This window comes from Microplitis mediator, chromosome 6 (genome assembly GCF_029852145.1).
Source record: "Microplitis mediator isolate UGA2020A chromosome 6, iyMicMedi2.1, whole genome shotgun sequence".
Taxonomy (NCBI): domain Eukaryota; kingdom Metazoa; phylum Arthropoda; class Insecta; order Hymenoptera; family Braconidae; genus Microplitis; species Microplitis mediator.
Window position 1 is genome coordinate 1,930,826 of NC_079974.1, and position 24,318 is coordinate 1,955,143.

Sequence of the window (24,318 nt, forward strand, 5' to 3'; positions counted from 1 at the left end):
TGATTCCACCCTGTTTCCAGGGTGTTTCCAGGGTGATTCAAAACCGCCAGGGCTGCCTCACTGAAGTAATTATTGTAAAATATTTCCAGAAAGGCAATGGCATGTTTTTACCCGCACCGGTGGTATCCACCTTTAGATTTCTTACTTTATGAATCTGCTATAGACGCAACGATCCCGGTCCGATACCATCACTGGTACAGCCCATGAGGTATACTATTATGTGGGAATAATGCAAGTCACAACATGGCCAATGCCCGCACCTCATGGTTAGTTTCTTATCTTAAATCTATACTACACGGTAGTACAGCAGTTAATATCTACTGATTCTATTACAATATTCCGGTTATCTGTTCTCCTCACTCGACTTCTTTATGGAAGCCAAGTGATGCATCATCAACCGGAAATAAAGATTCCGTTAGAAAATCATGTATAATTAAACATTACGAGGAAATTATTTTTTGGGCCTCATTCTCAGTTGTCATTAATTGATACTAAAGTTTCCAAGGTTAGATGGGTTAACTGTGCTCGTGCTCACGTATACAAAATTTCCAGCGATTACGTAATCAAACTAACAATGAACAAACAGTTCGGAGAAGACCTGTCATAAAAGTCTAGGTCACATTAGCATTCACGCCCCTGTCGTAAAGAAAATTTATAGCCTAATAATCGTTGGCACGAAATTAAATGGAGAACCTTGAGTAAATAGTATGACAATCCACGCTATGGTGAAAGAGTTAACTCAATTGAATTCCCACCAATATTATCCCTCGCAGATTTGAATCACGGTGGAAACACCGTGAAAGTGTAAACACCGTGGATCCACTGTGGTTACACGGTGGGTTTGTTCCATTTCACCACCGGGTATACACAGTGTATCCACTGTGATTACGCGGTGTATCCACCGTGATTCCACGGTGGCTTTGTGCGATTTCACCACCCTGGTTCCACGGTGTATCCACCGCGTAATCACAGTGAAAACACCGTGTATACACGGTGGCATAGCCACCGTGGAATCACGGTGGATACACCGCGTAATCACAGTGGTACAATGGAACAAACCCACCGTGTTTCCACCGTGATTCAAATCTGCAAGGGATGGTCAATAAATAAAAAATGGTTATTAATTCCTTTTCTTACTTTTGAAATGTGTAACCTATATTAATCTACCCAATTTGAGAAATCACATAAAATCCAATGGATTTTATAGATCGATTTTCGTATAATGATGAACTTTATGTATAGTGAATGGAATTCACTCCAAGGGATGCAAAATACCCAGTAAACACATTGACGTCAATTTGATGTCAGAGTGACGTTACGCTATGTCATCATTTACGTAAGATATAAGTCGAGAATGAGTCAGGTGTGACACATTATTTCCCACTTTTCTACGTGAGATTATGATGTTAAACTAATGACGTATACACGACGTAAATGTGATGTTCGTGTGACATTGTATGACGTCAATATGACGTATAGGTGTATTACCGCGCAAACGGATTGTAAATTCAGAAACAAGATTAGATACCGTTAAATGATGAAAGAATCCTGGGTGTCTGCTAGGTTCGAACACGGCTCCTCTTGGCTGGTAGTCCTGAACGTTTCTCACTGGTCCACATTACGAGAGTTCAAATCTCGTGCTTAATTGATGTATTAAGAGTAAATACGGGGAAAGACATAGTTTTTAATTTTAATTAAATTAATTAATCTTTTAATTTTTTGTTGTGATGTGAAATTTGAAAAATGTTATATACAATTTTGCGAATCATTAAATAGTTCCAAAAAAATCGTATGAAATTTTATCGATTGAAAAATTGTGATACTAAACTAAAAAAAAAAAAAAAAATAATTAGAATCATAAAATCAAAAGAGTTCAAACTGTCGTTACATTTTCTTTGTCATCCTTAATGATATTTTTGATACTTATATCATTTAAAAAAATAAAGTTAATTTTTTTATACTCACGCTTATGTTTTAATCTAAACCGTCTTAATAATCTATTATCGAGTTTAGCGATTACTTTGGCCCCAAAAATGTTTGACGATTAGTTGTTATTCTTACACAATTTTGAAAATTTATTCTATGATTGTATTATTTTAATATATAGATAATAAAGAACTATAACTCGGAAATTACATCAGCATTGCGTAAAATACTGACTTGTCACTGATGTAAAGATATGATTCAAGAGTGATATCCATATTACGTATAACCGTGACATTGCTACTGACATAAATGTATGATTTTAAAATTATGTCATTATGATATACGATAATGACTTCATTACTACGTAACAATGTAATGTAGATTTCATGTCAAACGTACGTAATACATAAGTCATAACTTTGACGTCATACAAGAGTCATGCTTACATCAATATGATGTCACAAGCTTTACATCATATTAAAGTCATGTAAAACGTCAGATTGACATTAAATTTACATCAGCTGCTGTGACGTTTCTATGACCTACGTATGACATCAAAATGAGGTCATGTGTTCGCCGGGAACATAGTTACCGAGCGCAAACAGTTACGAACAAATAATACTTGGTCGAAAAATGTCGACTAGTTTTCATAGTTCACCCCTATTCTTTGGCTATAAAATCTGGCAATTAGGAATATTATAATGCTTTGTAACACGCAAGTCAGGTATTGTGGTTACCTCTGGAATTCAGAACTGGCAGTTGATATCACTCATTTACTCCAACCAGTTCTGTCTCTAATTAATAACTTTTAAAGTGCGGGTAATTTTCCGTTACAGAATACGATTTTTTTAGAAAAATAATTTTCTAAGGTAAAATTTAAAGATTAAATCGAGTAAAACATTTAAAAATGAAGACATTGTGGATATTAATAGTTGTAATTATTATGGTGGAGGCTGGTCCGATTCCTCCGTTGACAAGAATATTATATCGACGATTTACAGCCCCACGTCACTGCAGATTTAAAGACCATGCCGTAAGTAAACTATTACAATTACACGTAAGAACATATCGTAAATTTTCCACGTAAAAATGCACGACATTCAACCCAGATAAAACCTTTTCATAATACCAGCATCGAAAATTGAAGGTTTAGTGTCTCTACAGCCTGCCGAAACAAGCTAATTTCAAGTCGATGCTACAAACAACTGCTAGCGAATTCGTAATTCAAAAATACCTTCATACAGCGGGCATAAACATGTATGATTCTTCTCTTGGGAAAAAACACAATTGTTTCTGCCCGGTGTCAGTTATATTCAATGTTCATTTGCAGCCTTGTTACTCTCATTTGTTCACTGGTCACTTCGATTTACTTATTTTATTTTCCAAGTGACAGTTTTAATTAACCAAAGAAAATTACTAAAAAATGAGTGAAAATAATATTTTTGTCTTATTTACTATTCAATAAGTGACTGTAAATCGCATATTTCTTATTCTCTAGCAGTTCTCCGCATCATCGGCTTGATATTAACTTGTTCCTTACTGGCTGCTGGCACTGAATCTTAAAGTTCTGATGCAGGTAATCATGAAAAATATAGTGTGTGACTCTGGATAAAACACGATTTCAGGCTGCGGGTGATGTCATCAACCTCACCCTTGTCTGAAATCGTCTTGTTTCATCCCTTGTTACACAATATACTATTTTCTCAATATAATGGTATGAAATATAAGCAGAGCTGAACATTCATTGTGATTAATAAATACGTTTTTTTCTGTTTTTCAGTGCAGAAAAGTGGTAAATTTTCGAAAATGGGCCGATGAATTTCAGAAGTACATGCATCATAAGATTGAAGCTATGGCAATATCTGCGTATAACTTTTTTTTTCTTCCTGATGAAAATAAAAGACCACTGTCAAAAACGACGCGGTGGGGTAAATAGATATCTACCCAAGAACTGCAACACTGACTCTAAATTTCTACCACTGTTAGATTTCCGCTACTTTTGCACTGAAAGAAACATTGAATGTCTATAATTGATTAAGTATCGTTAAGTATTTCTTAAGTATCTAAATTTAATTGTATAGCTTTCTATTACACGCATGAAATGTTTATAAAAAGTCATGAGATATCTAAATTCCTGAAAATCCTACCATGACAACAGCCACTCTTTACAGAAAGTTGTAAACACTATTAACTTAATTAAAATGTAAGTGACTTACGTTCCTTTTTTATTGCTGGTATAGATAATTTTAAAGAACAAACTTCTTGTGTACTTTCATTCATTATATCTAAAACATTGAATCTGTTACAGTTAACCCGATCGAATGACACGAAGTTTTTCATAATCCAAGTTTTAGAGTTGCCGAATCTTCAATGTAAATATAGATTTATTTGAATACCATTATAATGAGACTGACAAAGATGTCTCCGTGGAATGAGACATTTGCACATCGATTAGGGAATTAGAATAACTTAAGATTAACTATTTTAATACTGTACGAATCGAAGTGGCATGGATAATGAGATCATCTTATTATCATGCCTTTATAAAAGCGTAGGCTTCATGCCTCATGGCGTATATAAAGCAGCTTGAAAATTTTGTATTTCGTCACATGGCAACAGGAAATCGACAGAACGTTTATACCAAATAGCTTTTAGCAAACAAATTTAAGTGTAACTTCCAGACAGGTAAATCCCTGAACAAGGCATGACCGATCTGGTCTCTACCCTATAAGTCAACAAACGTCGGAATCGGGCGAGCCGATTGACAATCTGATGAGGCACCGATACTGGAGTGTCAAAGAAGACTCAGTGTTCAAATGCCGTGAAATTAGAATAGAAACCCTACAAGTTGATGTGAAAGCTTTGTATACTACATGACCCTGCTGCTGAAACATAAAAATGGTGCAGTCCGAAAAATGGCGCATTGTTGGACAACATTTCGTATCACCCACAAGAGTTCAAACGTTTTGTTATGACAGTGAATAGTGCACGTGATGAAGTGGATAAGCTCTCTGCACAGAACTTACATGCCCCTACACCTATAATGGTGCATTGTAGTGATGGTTTTAACAATTCCTGTGTGTACTATTGTTAGACATCTGTATATCTAAAGTTGGAGCTGCCAATAAGGTATCTCTACCTAACACTTTCCTTAAAATAAGCTAATCATAAGGAAAACTCTAGAAGATCTGGTCGAGTACAGGCGGCCTTTCTGTAGCAACTTTCCAAAGCAGGGATATGGTAGAAAAAGTCTTGTCCTCGCAGGATCTCGAACCCATGTACCCTGCGACTAAAGTTTCTGGAAGGCCAAAAAAAAGGTTATCTTCTCCTCGATGAATGAATAAAATTCATTTTAATTTTACAGCACATTTATTGGCACTGATAACGATTAACCTATACTTTTTTCCCTCTGAAGCTGGTCAAATAAAAATGGATCTTATTTCCTAGTGTGTAAAAACATAATTATTTGAGGCAACATAAGAAGAATGGAGTTATCCTTATTAATACTATGGATGGGTTTCACCATTTGGTCTGAAGGTTTCTTGACAGCTAAACGTGTCAAAATGTTTTCAAAAGCTGGACGTTTGAAACATGCAGCTGAAGTGCTAAAACTTGAGAATAAATTTTTTGAGCCAAAAAGTCGTAAAAAAAACTATCTGAAGATAAAAACAAGACGAGTAAAGAAATACAAAGTTCCGAAAGACGATACCAATCTCTCAAAAATGAACTGCTGGTTATGTGCGCGAGGAAACGTTTCGTAAAATATGAGGTCGAAATGGCCCTGACGTAATTAATGAGGTAAGTTCAAACGCATTTAACTATTATTCTTCTATCACTGACAACGCAATGTAAAAGACCCTTCTCATTTTCTATTTCAAGATTTTATAAACAGCGTCGTAGAAAAAGAATATAAATACCATGCGAGTAGTTTTAAAAATACGACAACAACAACTTTTGTGTGCACTAGTTTTCGAACGGTATAGTCTTGATCTCAAAAGAGGTTTTGGCGTCCTCTAGGGGGCGTCAGACCAAACAAATGCCACCCTCTACGTGAATTCTGAGACTATTACTCCAACCGTTAGCGGTACCCGCATGTTTTACACCTTGTAACATGTGGCAACTCCGTAATTGCAGGAAGCTAATAGACACCTCTGCGCGGGCGAAGCCAGCCCCTCTTGACTGTCTTAAACATCTAAGTGTAATAGCCCGTACACAATACTATCACTAGCTACGGCTAGCTATAGTGATATTTACTTGGTGATGACGGTAGAGGGCAATCTTTTAATAGTTGCCGTCCTAGATCCAAGTGGAATAATGTGGAAGAAACCCTTTTAGGGTTATGAGTTATGCTGCAACTCACCACTTATCTGCAGCCTGTAGACCAATACAGGGAATTGGTACCATGGGGACCCCATTCCAAGCCCCATTTCAGCCAGAGTCTCTCTATTTCCTGAGATGGAAGGAATGGGGGGCCCGAGTGTGGTGACTGTGGTTAGATACCACACGCAATGGGGACTTTTGATTATACCCCCCGTTAATGTCCACTCTTGGTTTCGGCCGAGAGTGTCGTCTGGGTGGAAGATGGGTGATTACACAGCGCAAGTATGCTCCAAAGAGCGAGGTATCGGCCTTCCGTCAAACGGAGATGGACTTAACGGCCCCGTTACATTAATTAATTATAATCTTGAACTCCCTCGAGCTTCCTTTAACTGTGATTTGGCTTGAAAAATTAGAGTGTGACTTGCTCGGGGAACTAGAAAATCTATCAGGGGATGAAAAAACGGATAATTGCTTGTTGGGAACCCGAAAGAAACAAGTGGAGGAAGCCCGTTATATAGGGTATGGGAAGAAGTTGCTCGTGGTACTACGAGAGGCCTGTCCCAGCCCACTGTGACCAGAGTCTCTTTATTTCGTGAGATGGGAGCAGTGTTTGGCCCGAGAGAGATGAGACTCCCGATGGCTGTGGTTAGATACTACGTGCAATAAAAATTTTTGATTATACCGACGGTTAATGTCCACCTTAGTTATTTTTTTGACTAGGAGTGTCGTCAGGGTAGAAGATGGGAATGCCCGCAGCCCGTGAATGCTCAAAAGAGTGAGGAAACGGCCTACGTTCGGTGGAGGTAGACTTAGGTCCCGTTATACTAATCATCCCTGACGGTTTTGAATCACCCTGAAAACACCCTGGAATCACGGTGGATCCACGGTGGTTACACGATGGGTTTTTTTTTCATTTTATAACCGTGATTCCTCGGTGGTGACACGGTGTACCCACCTTGATTCCATGGTGGTTACACGGTGTACCCACCGTGATTCCACGAACACCGCGTAATCACCGTGGATACACCGTGGAATCATAGTGAGTACACAGTGTGACCATCGTGGAAACACCATGTAACCACCGTGGAATCAGGGTGATAAAATAGCACAAACCCACCGTGTAACCACTCTGGATCCACCGTGTTTCCACTCCCAAGGTAATTCCAGGCTGTTTCCAGGGTGATTCAAAACCGCCGGGGATAGTCTTGATAAAAAAAAACACTGAATTACGTACTAAACTTCGTCTTTTGTTTACTAGTCAAGGGTAATTTTTCGAAGTACTATAAGCTGATATGTTTATTAATCATACTTAGGAGCACACAACACACCACTTATTAAAAGCTTATAGCTTTTAAACATGCATTAAATAGGTGGACATGCGAAAATTTTCCAAACGGACGTTTTTTACGAGTTGACAGATAATTTTGTGATTTAATAATAGGTCATGCGTGTTACACACGCACCAAAAATATAGAAGCTTCAACGCAGTAATGAGAAGCTTATGTTTCAAAAGTACTACTTACAGCGAGTAGTAGTGACTCTTACGAATAATGTTTTTGGTTAATTTTGATGAAACAAGTGAGTTAGATGATTAGCTTCGAGTGACAGTGGATCGGTGGGTATGAGACAACCAAATGCTTCCTAGTTGCGTTGTCCTTATATTAAAATATAAGTTTTAATATTAATTTTGTTTCTTTACAGATACTGCAGCGCGTGTGATAATGCCCGTTGGAGATGAGAGAATAAAAATAATGTATTTCATCAATTACATACAAAAGCCAGACTCACTAAGCTGCATTGTTCAAGAATATCGTGCGATTGGTACCTGAGCAGAAAAACAGGGCATCCTATTCTTCTAACCAAGCCGTAAATAAGGTGCAAAACGGCAATAATCTCCTACCAATCGTACATTTACTTTGCAGCCGAGTGAATCTCCTTAGTAAGGAGAAAGTCTTGAGTGCAAGGTTTGTGGACGGATATAAACATAAGCGGAAGTACATCGTCACTACGAACTCGTGTGCAAATAACACTGACAGATATTTACAAATAGTGTGGGATAAGAAAAATTTTAATAGATTCTGGAGTTTAAATGAAGGTACTGTAATAGCCTGGAACAACTTTCAGATAGAGACTTAAGGAATTATCACAAACCCCCACATTGTGTTAACCTTGTTGGTTCTCAAAAAGGGCAAGCACGCAAGCTATCACATTTTCAGTATACTGCTAGGCCAGCTGATAATTTTTCCTATGACCCAAAGGTTTTTTTAAATTTCTTTTTTAATATCGACAACCTGTACGCTGATTTAAAAAAGCATGGCACCTTCAGAAATTTTGGTCCCATAATTGTGGATTGCATTGGCAATAGTAGCAGCCCAGAGGTATTTTGTGTACTCGATTTCTGTATTACAGAGCTCAAAAAAACTCAACTGCTATCTATTGCAAATGCTGTTAAAAAAGTCAGACAGCAAAAATATGGTTGTATGAATTGATTAAGTGACTATGTCTTCTGATATCATTTAATTCATGCCTAACTCTTAATGAAATTTGATACAGTTAATATGTGTTAAAGGCACAGCCCATTGTTTATGATTTGTTTATCTCGTATCTAGTTAAAAATACTTTGTGTATGACGACGTTCCAAGCCTAAATGCTATGGGAAGGACACTTTATTTTGGAAAACGTCCTCAGGTATTTTAAGATTTGAGTTTTAAATATGAACCGCAGAATCAGTATCTTGAAGACCGAAAGATATAGCCAAGATTTCTCAAAATAATACAGAAAGTCAACGAGTAATTTATTCCAGGTGACTGTTGTCTGTTAATTTCAAATTTCAGGCACATGGTGATTATTCTTGGGTCTAAACATATACGACATTCTCTATCAAATGTTACGTGCTTCCTGGCGGTTTCCAATCACTCTAGAAACAGCCTGGAAACACCCTGGGGGTGTAAGCACGGTGTAATCACGGTGGGTTCACCGTGTAACCGCTGTGGATCCACCGTGATTCCACCGTGTTTCCAGGGTCGTTCAAAACCGCCAGGGCTTCTTTAAAATGAATGTATGTTGTTCATTAGTTTTTAAAAATTACTGTGAAAAATGTAACATGTTTGCATTACTAAGAAAATTTATGTTATATGTTTAAGTACAGAGGTCAAAAAGGTATTGTAAATATTGTCAAACAACTGCTCATGGGGTAATCGTGTTAATAGGTGTCACTTAATTACATGCAAACACGCCGTGTACAACTATTTGTATGAAATGTATCTTTTTTAGCTTACGATAAGTACGATCTCTCTACGATAGAAAATTGTATGACCATACCAACTTTACCGGTGACAAATCGAAAAGTAGCTACAAGTAAATGTTATTATATCTATCAATAAATGATATTAGTTCCGGTTTTGTTGGGTGATCGCATACTGTGCTACCACGTTTTACTAACTAGCTTAAGGTTACCTTAGAATGAAGTAAGACTTAGTATTTAGATTAAATAGAATAACGTATTAGTTTAGTCGACAGATTTATCTTGTGATCTCATCTGTCAATAGTAAATAGAAAGCTATTGCCTATTTTGTATTTAATCCTTCTAATTTCATAATAAACTTATAAATTGCGCTTCGGCTGTCAATCATTTGCAAATTGAAACCCCTGGTTCTAACTTTACCTATTTTGATCTCCTGAGAAATAAGGACAATCCAAAATGTAGACCCTCAGAATAGCGCAAAGTCCTAAACAGGAGGTGAGAATTTCGAAATGGAGGTATGCTACACATTTCAGAATAAGTTACATGTGCGTGCTAGACATTGTTCTTGACATAGTACATAAGAGAACAGTCAATGTGTGCTGTCCTCAAGCAATGGTCTGCGGACCTATTAATGCTTGAGGCCCATTATTTTGTCTCAATGAGTTCTAGATTAAGGAGAGACTGAATTTTTGTTGTGAACTCACTCTTGAATTAAGCCCAAATATTTTAATGCGCATCATCATTTCTCTCACTTCAAAACAAAAAAATTGCTCAACAGATGAGTAAAATTGAATAACATAATAAACTGCAATTGATGATACCACGCTATCGTACGACTGGACTGAAATAAACACACGATAGCCTATGACCTCCACGTAAAACGACGATTTAAATAAAGAATGCACATAAAATGAATCAGTTCTTGAAAACAGTTCATTTGGGGTAGAACCGAAAAATATTTCTCGGTGATGGATAGTTCAGGTAGATCAAATCTGCAACTTCTGCTTGAGATAGACTGGGAGCGACATGAGACCTCTACTAGAGAGAACGTTTTTCACGTCATTGCTAAAAGAGGATGGTTAAAGATGCTGTATGCTATCGAGGGGCTCATAGATGAAAAAATCAAGCTCTGGCTGCAGACGCGAAACAATCAGGGCCATACTTGCCTTCACATTGCAACGGACGCACATAGAGGACAACAAGCAATACGGAAAATAGAGAAGTTAGTGGGATATGGCGCAGATTTTAACGAAAGAGATCGTGGTGTTGGTGACACTGTACTTCACATGGCATTGAAAAACGGTGACAAAGAAGTGATGAAGATATTCGAAACCCATGGTGCAATTACTCTGGTAGAAAGCGACGGTGAAGAAGAAGAAGAGAGTGATTCAGAATAATAATTGACAGTGTGAAAAACAAGTAGTGTAAAAAAAAAAAAAAAAAAATATAAGTGTTGCGTTCGTGACGCAGATAGGATAAGCGCTTTATGGTTATGTGACGCAAATAGGGTAAGAGTGTTTCGTCGGGTAACTACTTAAGACAATGTAGAGTTAGTTAGAGTTGTTTTTTTATTAGAGTGAGTAATTAATTGCACTCAATATGGGAGAGTAAAGACTTAATATTATTAGATATAAACCTGCGGTCAAAACTTAATACGTAAATTTATATACTATACTAATTATAGTTTAGATTCTAGTATAAATAGTAAATTATAGTAAAACTCTCTGGTTTCGTACATACACGATTGCATTTTTGGCAACAAGCTTGTTACTTCAGTAAAAACTAAATGCCATTATTAATTTAAGTTGGCAACACCATGTGATTAAAAAAAAAGCCGGGGATTCCCAAACAACACACTCCGAACAGGCACGGGAATATAAATAGGTAGCATCGATAAAATGCTCCAGTCGTTCGAAATTTTCATCAAAAATAGATGAGTTAACAACTGCTAAACAATGGATGTTTTAGATCTTCTAGTTCTGCTTAAGACAAACTGGCGCGCACATTTTGCGTATAGCGGGGAGAACGTTTTTCACGTGATTGTGAAAAATGGATGGTATTGTTCCTTATGTGAACTCCAACAGTTATTGGATGATGCGTTCAAGACGTGGCTCAATCAGAAGAATGATCTGGGACAAACTTGCCTTCATGTTACAGCGAGAATACATCGAGGGCAGCGAGCAATAAAGATGATAGAAAAATTGGTGAAATATGGAACAGATCTCAATGTACGAGAACGTAATAGTGGTGACACTGTCCTTCACATTGCAGTGGGGAACCAAGACTACGAACTAGCTGCATGGTTCTGTCAACAACCACACATAGATTTAGAAGCAGAAAACTACTACAGTCACATGGCGTTCAAAAAGGCTTCAAAAAATAACGACAAAGAAATGGCAATAATACTCAAAACTTATGGTACGATTTCTCGACGAGATTTCCTGGCTACTGCGAAGAAAGTGTTTCTGATAAGTGGCTAAAAGTGTCGCGAAGTAAATAGTGTAGACATGAGTGTTATGTGTAGGTGTCGCAAATAGCATAAGTGTATTTTATTGATAGAAAGCATAGCTACTAGATGAAGACAATGCAATCTTATTTGGTGTGATTGAAATAACTTGTAGGTTAGTTTGTGTTACATTAGTTTATACATTGCGAAGCGACTAGTATGTAAGATAATGTAATTACTGTTATCGCACCTTATCAAAATGTGTTTCTCAGAATGTTTTTGTAATTTTTTGACCGAAGTGGTTTGAATCTCACATCCGATATAGACAAACAGCAACCGAATATTATGAGATTGTTATTGAAATCTAGATACATTGTAATTTACTATGTGTAACTTGCTTGTAAATCTCCAGAGAGTCTTCAAGGCTCTAGACGTTGGATACATTGTTTCGAATCCCGGCGAGAACAAGATTTTTTTCACCATATCAACGGTTTCCGCTTCGGGAGGTCGCCACAGAAAGGCCACCTGTACTCAACCAGGTCTTCTAGAGTTTTCCTTATCATTGTGGTAGACTTGTTTGCATTCCTATCACAAGCAAATGTAGTACAGTGTAGTAAGACGGACCTAACCACAAAAGTAGGTAGATTTTTTGGGAAAAGTAGGAAACAAACAGACAGATTAATATGGAAAGGCAAGCTCTCTCCACTGTAAAAGGCAGATAATTCGAGAGGATAGATGAAAACAAAAGTGTTTAAAATTCTACAGTAAATGTACATTGCAACCCACTGATAATAATAACTCAATAGGTAAATCTGTATGTTATATTGGAGACAGCTTTTTTGTAAATCGTGCTTATCATATAAGTTTTATGTTATATTTTATTTGTCATGTTTAAGCGGCTAGAGCAGCCGTTCGGCACGCGCGTGGCTTGGGCGATCACCGAAGTTAAGTAGGATTAAGCATGGCCACTACTTGGCTGGGTGACCGTTTAGCCACGCGTTGGGTTCGAACAAAGGTCTCTGACCGTTAGGCGCGGGATGAAGATCCAGTGATCGGTAAAATGCGAATTTTATCGATCACTGGAGCTTCACCCAAACCGAAACTGTACTGGCTAGGTTTTCTCTGTGGTTTCCCTACGCCACTATACCTCCATTGCACAAGAGAGGTTGTAGGGCATCACCGTAATGATGCAGTACAGTATAAGCACAAGTCGGGCCACAGCCGCACAATGAAGGCAGAAAGAGAAGTAAAGCAGTTGCGATATAAAGGGAAAAAGTGTAAAAGGCCGTTACTACGGCTATATACTAGAAAACAATTAAAATAAATAATTATTTGTCATGTTTATAATAAAAATAATAAAATTAATATGCTTTTTTTTTTTACTTCAATACCATACCTATAACTTCGATGCCAGTGTTGACAGTGAAATATAACGAGACGCTGAGGTCGCGCTGACTTTTCACTGACACGCTATGTCCAGTTATGAAGCTACAGTTCAGAAATCTCATGATGATTACTTTTGTCTTTCGAAACTGAAAATTTCTTGGTGGAATGCAGTACTAGTCCACTCTAGTCCATGTTGTATGGAGGTCTCGCACATAACTGACTATGGTCGACTAGGGTTGCACTCCATCGAGAAATTTTCTTACTTGGCGGAGAACAGGTAGAAAAACAAATGACGTCAGAACGGACCTGCTGTTGACGTAATTTCCGGTATTCTGAATTAACTCGTCGATCATATGGGATACGACATGGGTTATAATGAAATGCTACTTTTGAATAAAATTCAAATTATAAAGCTTTTCAAATTATGAGCATGATAAAATAATGTTATTGATATGAATGATTGTATCTATTAACAATACTGAGCCATAGACATCAACTGAAGATTCTATAAGTTTATCTTATATATGTGATAAAAAATTTTTATCATATTTTTTTGTCTTGGATGTTTACGACTCTAACACGAAAATAACTAAAATATCACGTTTTTTAGTTTAGCATACAAAACAGTGTTGGATTCATAAACTCTCGTAATATTATTTTACTAGAAAATAAATTCTTATTATATATTGAGATGAGCTACAATGGTGATATCAAATCAATCATAGTTTTTTGTCTACTTCACAAATAACGTATTTCAGTATAATTTGATGATTCTCAACAAATGTGTTTCTCAATTAGACACAACGTAATTTTTTCAAAATCTCGAATGTTTCTAAATTAATTTTTTTAAGTGATGTGTTATATTAGTAACAAAATGGGGAGTATATAAATATATACATACATATGTATATATATATATATATATATATATATATATATATATATATATATATATATATATATATATATATATATACTCCCCCTCTATGTTACTAATATATTGAAATCATTATGGAAAATCTCATTCTTCTCCCGGAATACATGTAGATTTTTTCAACAACGTGCTAGTAAAATATAATTTATCACTACAGTATAAATTGAAACTGGTGATCTGATTTTACCAAATCCTATTATTTACATGTCTTTTATGATTTATAAATATTAAACATTTACTCAATTTATTAATAGTCATAATCAATGTTCAGCTTACTATGGATGCTACTAAGCAAAGTGTTTTCCATTGATATATTTTAGTTCAATTCTTGTCATTCAATAAATCAAGTCATTAACTCTAAAACAACAAATTATATTTTACATTCAAACTATGCGTAATAATCTAACATCATCACTTAAAGCATAAATATGCATTAAATAGAAAGATATTAGTGTAGTTGTGATATAATTTATTCATAAATTATCCGTACAGTGAAACTCCGAATATCCGAAATCAACATTGCATCTATAAAATTATCTTAAATACTATTCATCATTATTTTTCTTATTCTCGTCTATGCTTCATTTTCGAGATAGATCTCATCGGTGTTGTTAATTAACTTAAAAATTATCTACGCTCAATCCGGATAAGCGGTATACTTTATTCTCTTTTAGTGAACATAGTCGATATGACAGCACGGCTACTCTTCATTCAAATTTCATAGGCAGTGTATCTTCATCCACCCTCATACAGGTTTTTAAAGGAAATGAAAACTTTTCTCGCCCAAATTTTTGGGGTTTCTACTACTCGAGGGCATCACAATATACAAAGAACGTTTCGATTGTGTAGAGTTATTCCCAACAGTAAAAAAGATACGGCCACTTTTCACATAAATACTGGCATCCTCGCCGACCCCCACCCCTCCTTCCGCGTCTTACACGCTATCATAACTTGATTATAATTATTTTTTGTGCTCTTTGGGGTTTTTTCACAAATGAAGATGATAATAAACAGATATCGTTAATATTGTTTAAAGTCATTTTCAACAGTTAAAAAGTTACGGCCGTTTTCTATTTAAATACAGGGGCTAGTATCCTCACCGATCCTCCCACGCCTTACACGCCATCATAACTCGATTCTAAACTTTTTTTTGGAGCTTTTTGGGGTTTTTTACCACTAGAAGGCATCAGAATGAACAAAATACATTTGTATTGTGTGGAGATACTCTAAACAGTGGAAAAGTTACGCTCACTTTCCATGAAAATATATGGATTGGCATCTTCTCTGATTCACCGACTTGCTTATAAATTACTTTTGACTGTTTGAGTCAATTTTCTCGAAAGTAAACCTCCGTTTATCCGGATTGTTGATAGTGCTTGATAATCAATGTCCGAATCTTTGTATATCGTTTTGATTAACACAGTCATCACTACAAACTGAAATTTATTACATTTGGCTCGATCACATTCGGATATGCGGTACTTTACTGTAGTATAGTGATATAATTTATTCATAAATTACCTATTAAAGAAGCACGTTCCAAATACGATGAACATATTCGTTATTGTTCATACAGATGATGACTAATATTAACAAAATCAACTGATATGATATCAAAACGTTCTTTGAATAATAAAAATGAATATTTTCTAATGAAATTTTTAATCAGATGTGCTATCAACAATATTTCACATAGATTTTTTTCAGGATAGTGATAATAATACCAATTATGCATGCTTTGTTAACGCTTTGCCGACTTTTTTAAATAAAATTTTCGACTAGGGTAAAATGTTTTACTTTTTATGCTTCTTATTAGTAGCCAATATAGGGGAAGTATATATATGTATATAATAAGTAAAAAGTTTTAATTTTTTGAGATGTTTCCCTTTCGAAATTGAGGATTGATATATAGAATTAATCAATTCAGATAGCTTCATGAGCTAAACAAGGAAATTCCGAAGATCGATTGAGATGAGATTCTATAGCTTTTTTAATGTGTAATTAAAATCGTGAACAAATTTATCATAGACAATAATAAGCAACATATGAGCGATCTATTCTAAATAACAGTAAGTTATAAGATTAAACACACTAGATTTACAACCAAACTTATCCTAATAACTAATGTTTACTTACAATCTACTAAAATTACACCATGAACATCGAATAACTGTATTTCATCTAACAAGCCGTTGATATAACGAACCGGAGCACTGTAGAATAGCAAAACATGCATTGTGTAGCTAATGAGAGACAATTGTTTCTCTGCTTACGAAGATCACGCAATGTTGTTGACAACGGTATGATTGCACTTTCGATGTACATAGAAATGCATATATCTATCACACAAAACGCTGGCGCCCGGTCCACACCTGCGCAGGAATGCACTAAGATAGGAGACTTTTCTACACGGTTTTCACCTGAGACCTGAACTTCAGCCTCTGAGTCAGCACGCCTCACTGCCAAGACGAAGTCTAGGAGCTTAAGTTCTTCACATCTGATGGAACGCCATTCTGAAGCCAGTCCTTGTAAGCAAAATGTTTAATGTCAAATACGGTTCCAGTATTAGTATTAGTAAGACGCAAAGTTGTCACCTTATAGCTGCGAAAGCTTTTTATTTTGTTGGTCTTTATTTTAAGCTTACCGTAGGTCACGATGAATCCTTTGTAAGAAATCCAATAAGAGTAGTACTTTTGTTTGTTATTTTCATAGGTCTTGGTAAGCATGATAACAACACGAACGCGGTTTTGATACACAGCTCGCCAGAAGTCGTAGTCGTTTCTTTCAATGGACCCTGGGCACAGATAAATCTTCTCTTGATGTTGTGTCCGTCGACGAAGCTAGCAATGATGTAGTCGTCGAGACTCTTCCAAAATGGAAGGACCACCCGGTTGTAATCGAAGCAGGCTGCATCAGGATATCTGTTCTTCTTCACATTCATATTTCCCAGAGAGATGTTGAAGGGAAATGCTACTATCTTTTGCATTACTTGTTCATGTTATTATCTCAAAATTAATGAACAATACTTTTCTGAGTCGAAGTAACACGGTTTTTAGAATACCGTAAACCCATTTCAAATAGAGTATTGTTAGGTCTCATGTGAGTTGGGTCGCAGATTGAGACTGAATGAATGCTTAAGGAAAGTGAGTATTTATAATAGTTTATCAGTAGATTCAGAACATGCCAATATCAATATTATGACCATTAAACATATGGTAACAATCGCTTCTACTCACGTCAGCATTTTAATTATAATATTTCATAATGACGGAAATCACGTAGACTTTCGGTACCTACGGCATTTTCTATTTAGCCTAATAGGGACGATAGTAAATACGGAAAAAAAATGTATCAATGGGACTCCCGACAAATTTTATTTGTTATTTTTTAAACTTTTCAAGAGCTCATACCTAAGGCATCATACGTCATTCATTACGCGCTTCTCCTGAATAATTATCTGACCACTATTGATCTATATTGACCGTCAGTAGAAATGTGAATATTTTGACTGGCAGAATAAGATTTTTGTTATCTAAACAAACAAAAATCAGTTTACGCGTGCTTTATCTGTTCGTTTTCATGGATACGCATGCTATGATGTGTGGTGAGGTGCTTTTGTAGGTATAGCACATCGTTTGATACAGTCCCTAGATTGTGTTGGATAATGAACCAACGTTCCTTGATGAACTCACAGGTATCCACGTGTAGATGCCAGAAAGTATGGTCCAAACAGGTGAACATGAAATAGGTACAGTGCTTCTGAAAAGAACAGGAAAACCACAATGCCCATTGTACGTACTCAAAAGGCATTTTTGGTCGATTTGCCTAACTCGCTGAAACAATGAGGCATTTTTGCTAATGAGGTCCTAAATTTCAATACCGGAAAACCTACTTATATTATCAATTTTTAATATTTTTACTTTATCTATACTATGACTTTGTAAAAACCAATACATATGTAGGTAATGTAAACTTTTCCCTCTGCCTAAGTGAAGTAATTATTGTAAAATATTTCTAGAAAGACGATGGCATGTTTTGTATCCGCACCGGAGGTATCCACTATTGGATCTTTTACTTTATGAATTCGCTATAGTCGCAACGATCCCAGTCCGATACTATCACTGGTACAGCCTATGAGGTGTACTAGTGACGTAGACGTACTATGATATGGTAATAATGCAAGTCACAACATGGCAAGTCAAACAATATATATATATTTTATTTAAATAGAAATATTATTTAAACTTTCTATTTGAATCACTTTATTCAATGAAAGTGATTTTCAAATAGTTGTCATTCTAGTTTAAACATAAAATATACTAAAAAAATTCATTTTTATCACTTTATCTAATGAAAGTGATTTTCAAATAAATTTTATTATTAATTTTGTTAAATTTAAATAACTAGTTTTAATTTGTGAACTTTAAGTACATTACAAAAGTGTTATTTTACGAATTTGATTTCAATTTGTGAACTCTGAACTATGATAATTCGAATATCGATTTCAATATTAATTTAATTTGTGTTTTTCAACAATAATTTGAATACTAATTCAAATAAATCTTCAATTGTGAATATTAGTACTTTATGAAATATAATGAATTCAAATAACAATTTCTAATTTGTGAATTATAAAACAATAGTAATTGAAATAATAATCTAAATAATAATTTAATCTGTGAAGCACTAATGTTTTAATAATAATCTAAATAAATAATTTTAAGTTGGGAATTTAAATATAATTTTATATTGTGAACCAATATTATACTATACAAGATTAATAGTAATACGAATTTAAAGAAACTGTCAAAATATTAACACAAATACGAATTTAAATAACCCGGGAAAAAATGATTTTGCCTAATCATATATGATCATGCATAATTGTCTATATATGATCAGATCCAAAAATTGGCCAGGTCTGATCATACATAACTTGATCTGTTTATACATGATCATATATGATTATATATAATCATGCATGAACGAATATAGTCATTTTTAGAATCTCATTTAGAATATCTGTAAATTATTAATTAAGTAGTTTAATTAGGATTTATTGTCTTCATCAATATCAATGTCGGTTAAAATTAAATAAAAAAAAAAAAAAAAAAAATTATTAACCATCGACAATTATTTTACTACGAGGTCACCCATCCAATTAATGTCCAACGCCGATGCTGCTTAACTTTTGTTATCGATGGTTTGTAGTCTGATCCTCCAGTCTGTTATACACTTACAATCAAGAAACGTTTATGGCATTACTTAACTCAAATAATCAAATTGATACTTTATACTTTTAAATTACTGCCGAAACCTTTGAACATTTTTTAAGTATTGGGGATTTAAGTTTGATTGATAGTTGACAGAATAAAAATTTAATAACATTGATATTAAAAAATTGTCATATTATTTAATACATATATATATATATATATATATATATATATGTATATTTAAATATTAATAGGTTTCATATCAATGAAATCTGATCAGATTTAATCATAGACATATATAACTACATATAGGTTTATATCAGTCACGTCTGATCAGATCTAATTATATATAGGCCTATATCTAATTATATATGGGTTTGTATCAATCGTGTCTGATCAGATCTAATCATGTATAGACTTATATATGATCATATATGGGGTTATAACAGCTAGGTATAATTATATCTAATTATATATAGACTTATAGATGATCAGATCTGATCATATATAGACTCATATATGGTTATATATTGAGTTATAACAGCCAGGTATGATTATATCTAATTATATATAGACTCATATATGATCAGACCTGATCATATATAGACTTGTACATGATTATATATGGGGTCATAACAGCCAGGTATGATCAGATCTAACTATATATAGACTTATATGTAATCAGATCTGATCAGATCTAATTATATATAGACTTATATATAATCAGATCTGATTATATATAGACTTATATATGGGCTTATAACAGCCAGGTATGATCATATCTAATTATGTATGGGGTCATATATAATTATAAATAATTATATATGACCCCATATATAATCATGCATGATTATATATAACTTCATACATGATTATATATAATCATATATGATCATATATATGAACATATATAATCATATATGATTAGGCAAACTCATTTTTTCCCGGGAATAATTTTGAATTTAAAATAAAATAGTTATTCAAATAATATGAATTTGTTAACTTAGAATATTTATAAGCAATTCGTGAACAAGTATATTAAATAACTGAAATATAAATTTAAATAGTAATTTCTTATGGATTTAAATAATTTTAAATTTGTTAATTTTCATTTGGTGTTTAATAATTAAATGTGTGATTAAATAAACTTTAAAACCACGAAATAAAATCTATTATTGTAAAATTTCACATCCATGTTTCCCCGTGAATCCCCCGAAACAAGTTATTCCAAGAAATCTATAGATTTCTAAAAATCAAAATATAAACACAATAAATTACATAAAATTTTCACGGGGACATAACAACCCCATGGTTAGTTTTTTATCTTAAATCTATACTCTACGGTAGAACAGCAGTTAATATCTACTGATTCTATTACAATAATCCGGTTATCTGTTCTCCTCACTCGATTTCTTTATGGATGCCAAGTAATACATCATCAACCGGGAATAAAGGTTCCGTTAGAAATTCATGTATAATTAAACATTACGAGGAAATTATTTTTCTGCCCTCCGGCCGGAAAGTGGCAACTTTCGGGCCGCTGCCCTAAACGAAGTTGCAACTTTCCGGCTTCGTCGAGCAGAAAAATAATATACACACCTTGGCCAGTAAAAAAGAAAGCCTCAGACCACATGTTTGTCAGCCTCGGCTTCGCCTCGGCCAACAATTACATGTGCTCTGAGACTTTTCTTATTTTACTGGCCTAGGTATGTAATATACTATTTCAGGCCTCATTCTCAGTTGTCATGAATTGATACTAAAGTTTCCAAGGTTAGATGGGTTAACTGTGCTCGTGCTCACGTATACAGAATTTTTAGCGATTACGTAATCAAACTAACAATGAACAAACAGTTCGGCGAAGACCTGTCATAAAAGTCTAGGTCACATTAGCATTCACGCCCCTGTCGTAAAACAAAATTATAGCATCATAATCGCTGGCACATAATTAAATGCAGAACCATGAGTGAATCATGCGAACAAATAATACTTGGTCGAAAAATGTCGACTAGTTTTCTTAGTTCACTCCTATTTTTTGGCTATAAAATCTAGCAATTAGGTATATGTTATAATGCTCTATATCACGCAAGTCAGGTATTGTGGTTACCTCTAGAATTTAGAACTGGCAGTTGATATCACTCATTTACTGCAACCAGTTCAGTCTCTGATTAATAGATTTTAACGTGCGGGTAATTTTTCATTACGGAATACGTTTTTGTTTGAGAAAAATTATTTTCTAAGGTAAAATTTGAAGATTAAATCAAGTGAACCATTTAAAAAATGAAGACATTGTGGATATTAATAGTTGTAATTATCATGGTGGAGGCTGGCCCAATTCCTCCATTGATAACAATGTTAGATCGACATCCATATGCAGACCCAGGTAGCTGCGAATCCAACGATGTTGCCGTAAGTAAACTATTACAATTACAAGTAAAAACATATCGTAAATTTTCCACGTAAAAATGCACGACATTCAACCCAGATAAAACCTTTTCATAATACCAGCATCGAAAATTGAAGGTTTAGTGTCTCTACAGCCTGCCGAAACAAGCTAATTTCTAGTCGATGCTACAAACAACTGCTAGCGAATTCGTAATTCAAAAATACCTTCATACAGCGGGCAAAAACATGTGTGATTCTTCTCTTGGGAAAAAACACAATTGTTTCTGCCCGGTGTCAGTTATATTCAATGTTCATTTGCAGCCTTATTACTCTCATTTTTTCACTGGTCACTTCGATTTACTCATTTTATTTTTCAAGTGACAGTTTTAATTAACCAAAGAAAATTACTAAAAAATGAGTGAAAATAATATTTTTGTCTTATTTACTATTCAATAAGTGACTGTAAATCGCATATTTCTTATTCTCTAGCAGTTCTCCGCATCATCGGCTTGATATAAACTTGTTTCTTACTGGCTGCTGACACTGAATCTTAAAGTTCCGATGCAGGTAATCATGAAAAATACAGTGTGTGACTCTAATTAAAACACGATTTCAGACTGCGGGTGATGCCATCAACCTCACCCTAGTCTGAAATCGTCTTGTTTCATCCTTGTCACACAATATACTATTCTCTCAATAGAATAGTATGAAATATAAGCAGAGCTGAACATTCATTGTGATTAACAAATACGTTTTTTCTCTTTTTTAGTGCAGAAAAGCGATAACTTTCCAACAATGGGCCGATGAATTTCAGAAGGACATGCGTTATAAGATTGACGCTATGGCAATGTCTATGTATGACTTTTTTTTCCTTCCTGATGGAAGAAGAAGGCGACCGTCAAAAACATTGCGGTGGGGTAAATAGATATCTACCTAAGAACTGCAACAATGACTCTAAATTTCTATCACTGTTAGATTTCCGCTACTTTTTCACTGAAAGAAACATTTAATGTCTATAATTGATTAAGTATTATTAAGTTTTTTTTAAGTATCTAAATTTGATTGTATAACTTTCAATTACACGCATGAAATGTTTATAAAAAGTCATGAGATATCTTAATTCCTGAAAGACCTACTATGACAACAGCCACTCTTTACAGAAAGTTGTAAATACTTTTAATTTAATTAAAATTTAAGTGACTAACGTTTCTTTTTTATTTCTGGTATAGATAATTTTCAAGAAGTTCGAGTCTGAAAAATACCGAGTGTTGTTTAGTAAATAGGCACCTAGTATGTTTATGAAAAGCAGTTCAATTAATTTAAGGGCATCTAATATTCGCTACATTATTTAGACTACCTATGATTTTTGGGTACCTAACGATGTATAATCAGATATGACATATTGAGCGCACACAGTCTAGACAAATACCTCGTGCGTATTTTTTAATCACTGGCTACTTGATAGAACTGGGCGGATGACGTAAGTGCGACCGTGGCAGATAAAGTAACCTAGATTTTATTATGATAAAGTGTACTTTCATTTATTATATCTAAAACATTGAATTCGGCACAGTTAACCCGATCGAATGACACGAAGTTATATATAATCTAAGTTTTAGAGTTGCTGAATCTTCAATGTAAATATAGATTTATTTGAATACCATTATAATGAGACTGACAAAGATGTCTCCATAGGATGAAACATTTGCACATCGATTAAAGAATTAGAATAACTTAAGATCAACTATGTTAATACTGTACGAATCAAAGTGGTATGAATAATGAGATCGTCTTATTGTCATGCCTTTAGAAAAGCGTAGGCTTTGTGCCTCACGGCGTATATAAAGCAGCCTGAATATTTGGTATTCCGTCACACGGCAACAGGCAACCGACAGGATGTTCAGACCAAATAGCTTCGAGCAAACAAATTCGAGTGTGACCTCCAGACAGGTAAATCCCTGTTCATTATGAGAGTGAATAGTGCACGTAATGAAGTAGATAAGCTCTCTCCACAGAACTTACATGCCCTTTACACCAATAATGGTACATTGTAGTGATGGTTTCAACAATTCCCGTGTGTACTGTTTGTTAGACATTTGTATATCTGAATTTAGAGCTACCAATAAGGTATCTCTACCTAACACTTTCGTCAAAATAAGACAGCAAAATCTCAACGCTATTAGTCAGCCGGAGAACTATGTTTATTGTTATCAAGCGCTATATGTTTGGATTTCATCTATATTGAATTTTGTGCGCAATTAAACCCGTATGTTTTGATAACCTATGTGACCTACGAAAAACCCGAGTGTTAAAACGATTTTTTTAAAAATAAACAATAATTTCCTCATATTGTATATTATTAAGAGAATGGTAAAATGCAGAACTGCGGATCATTACTATACCGTTGAGGGAATGTTACTGCAATGATATTAGTTATATAATCGTCTTTTTCTGAACCATGAGT

At 34.7% G+C, this 24,318-nt stretch overlaps 3 pseudogenes; 2 read left to right on the forward strand and 1 right to left on the reverse strand.

Moving 5' to 3' along the window:
* Positions 1–243: 243 nt before the first annotated feature.
* Positions 244–24,116, forward strand: LOC130669970 (tyrosine-protein phosphatase non-receptor type 9-like; annotated as a pseudogene).
* Positions 7,968–8,777, forward strand: LOC130670037 (tyrosine-protein phosphatase non-receptor type 9-like; annotated as a pseudogene).
* Positions 15,732–18,581, reverse strand: LOC130670036 (tyrosine-protein phosphatase non-receptor type 9-like; annotated as a pseudogene).
* Positions 24,117–24,318: the final 202 nt, after the last annotated feature.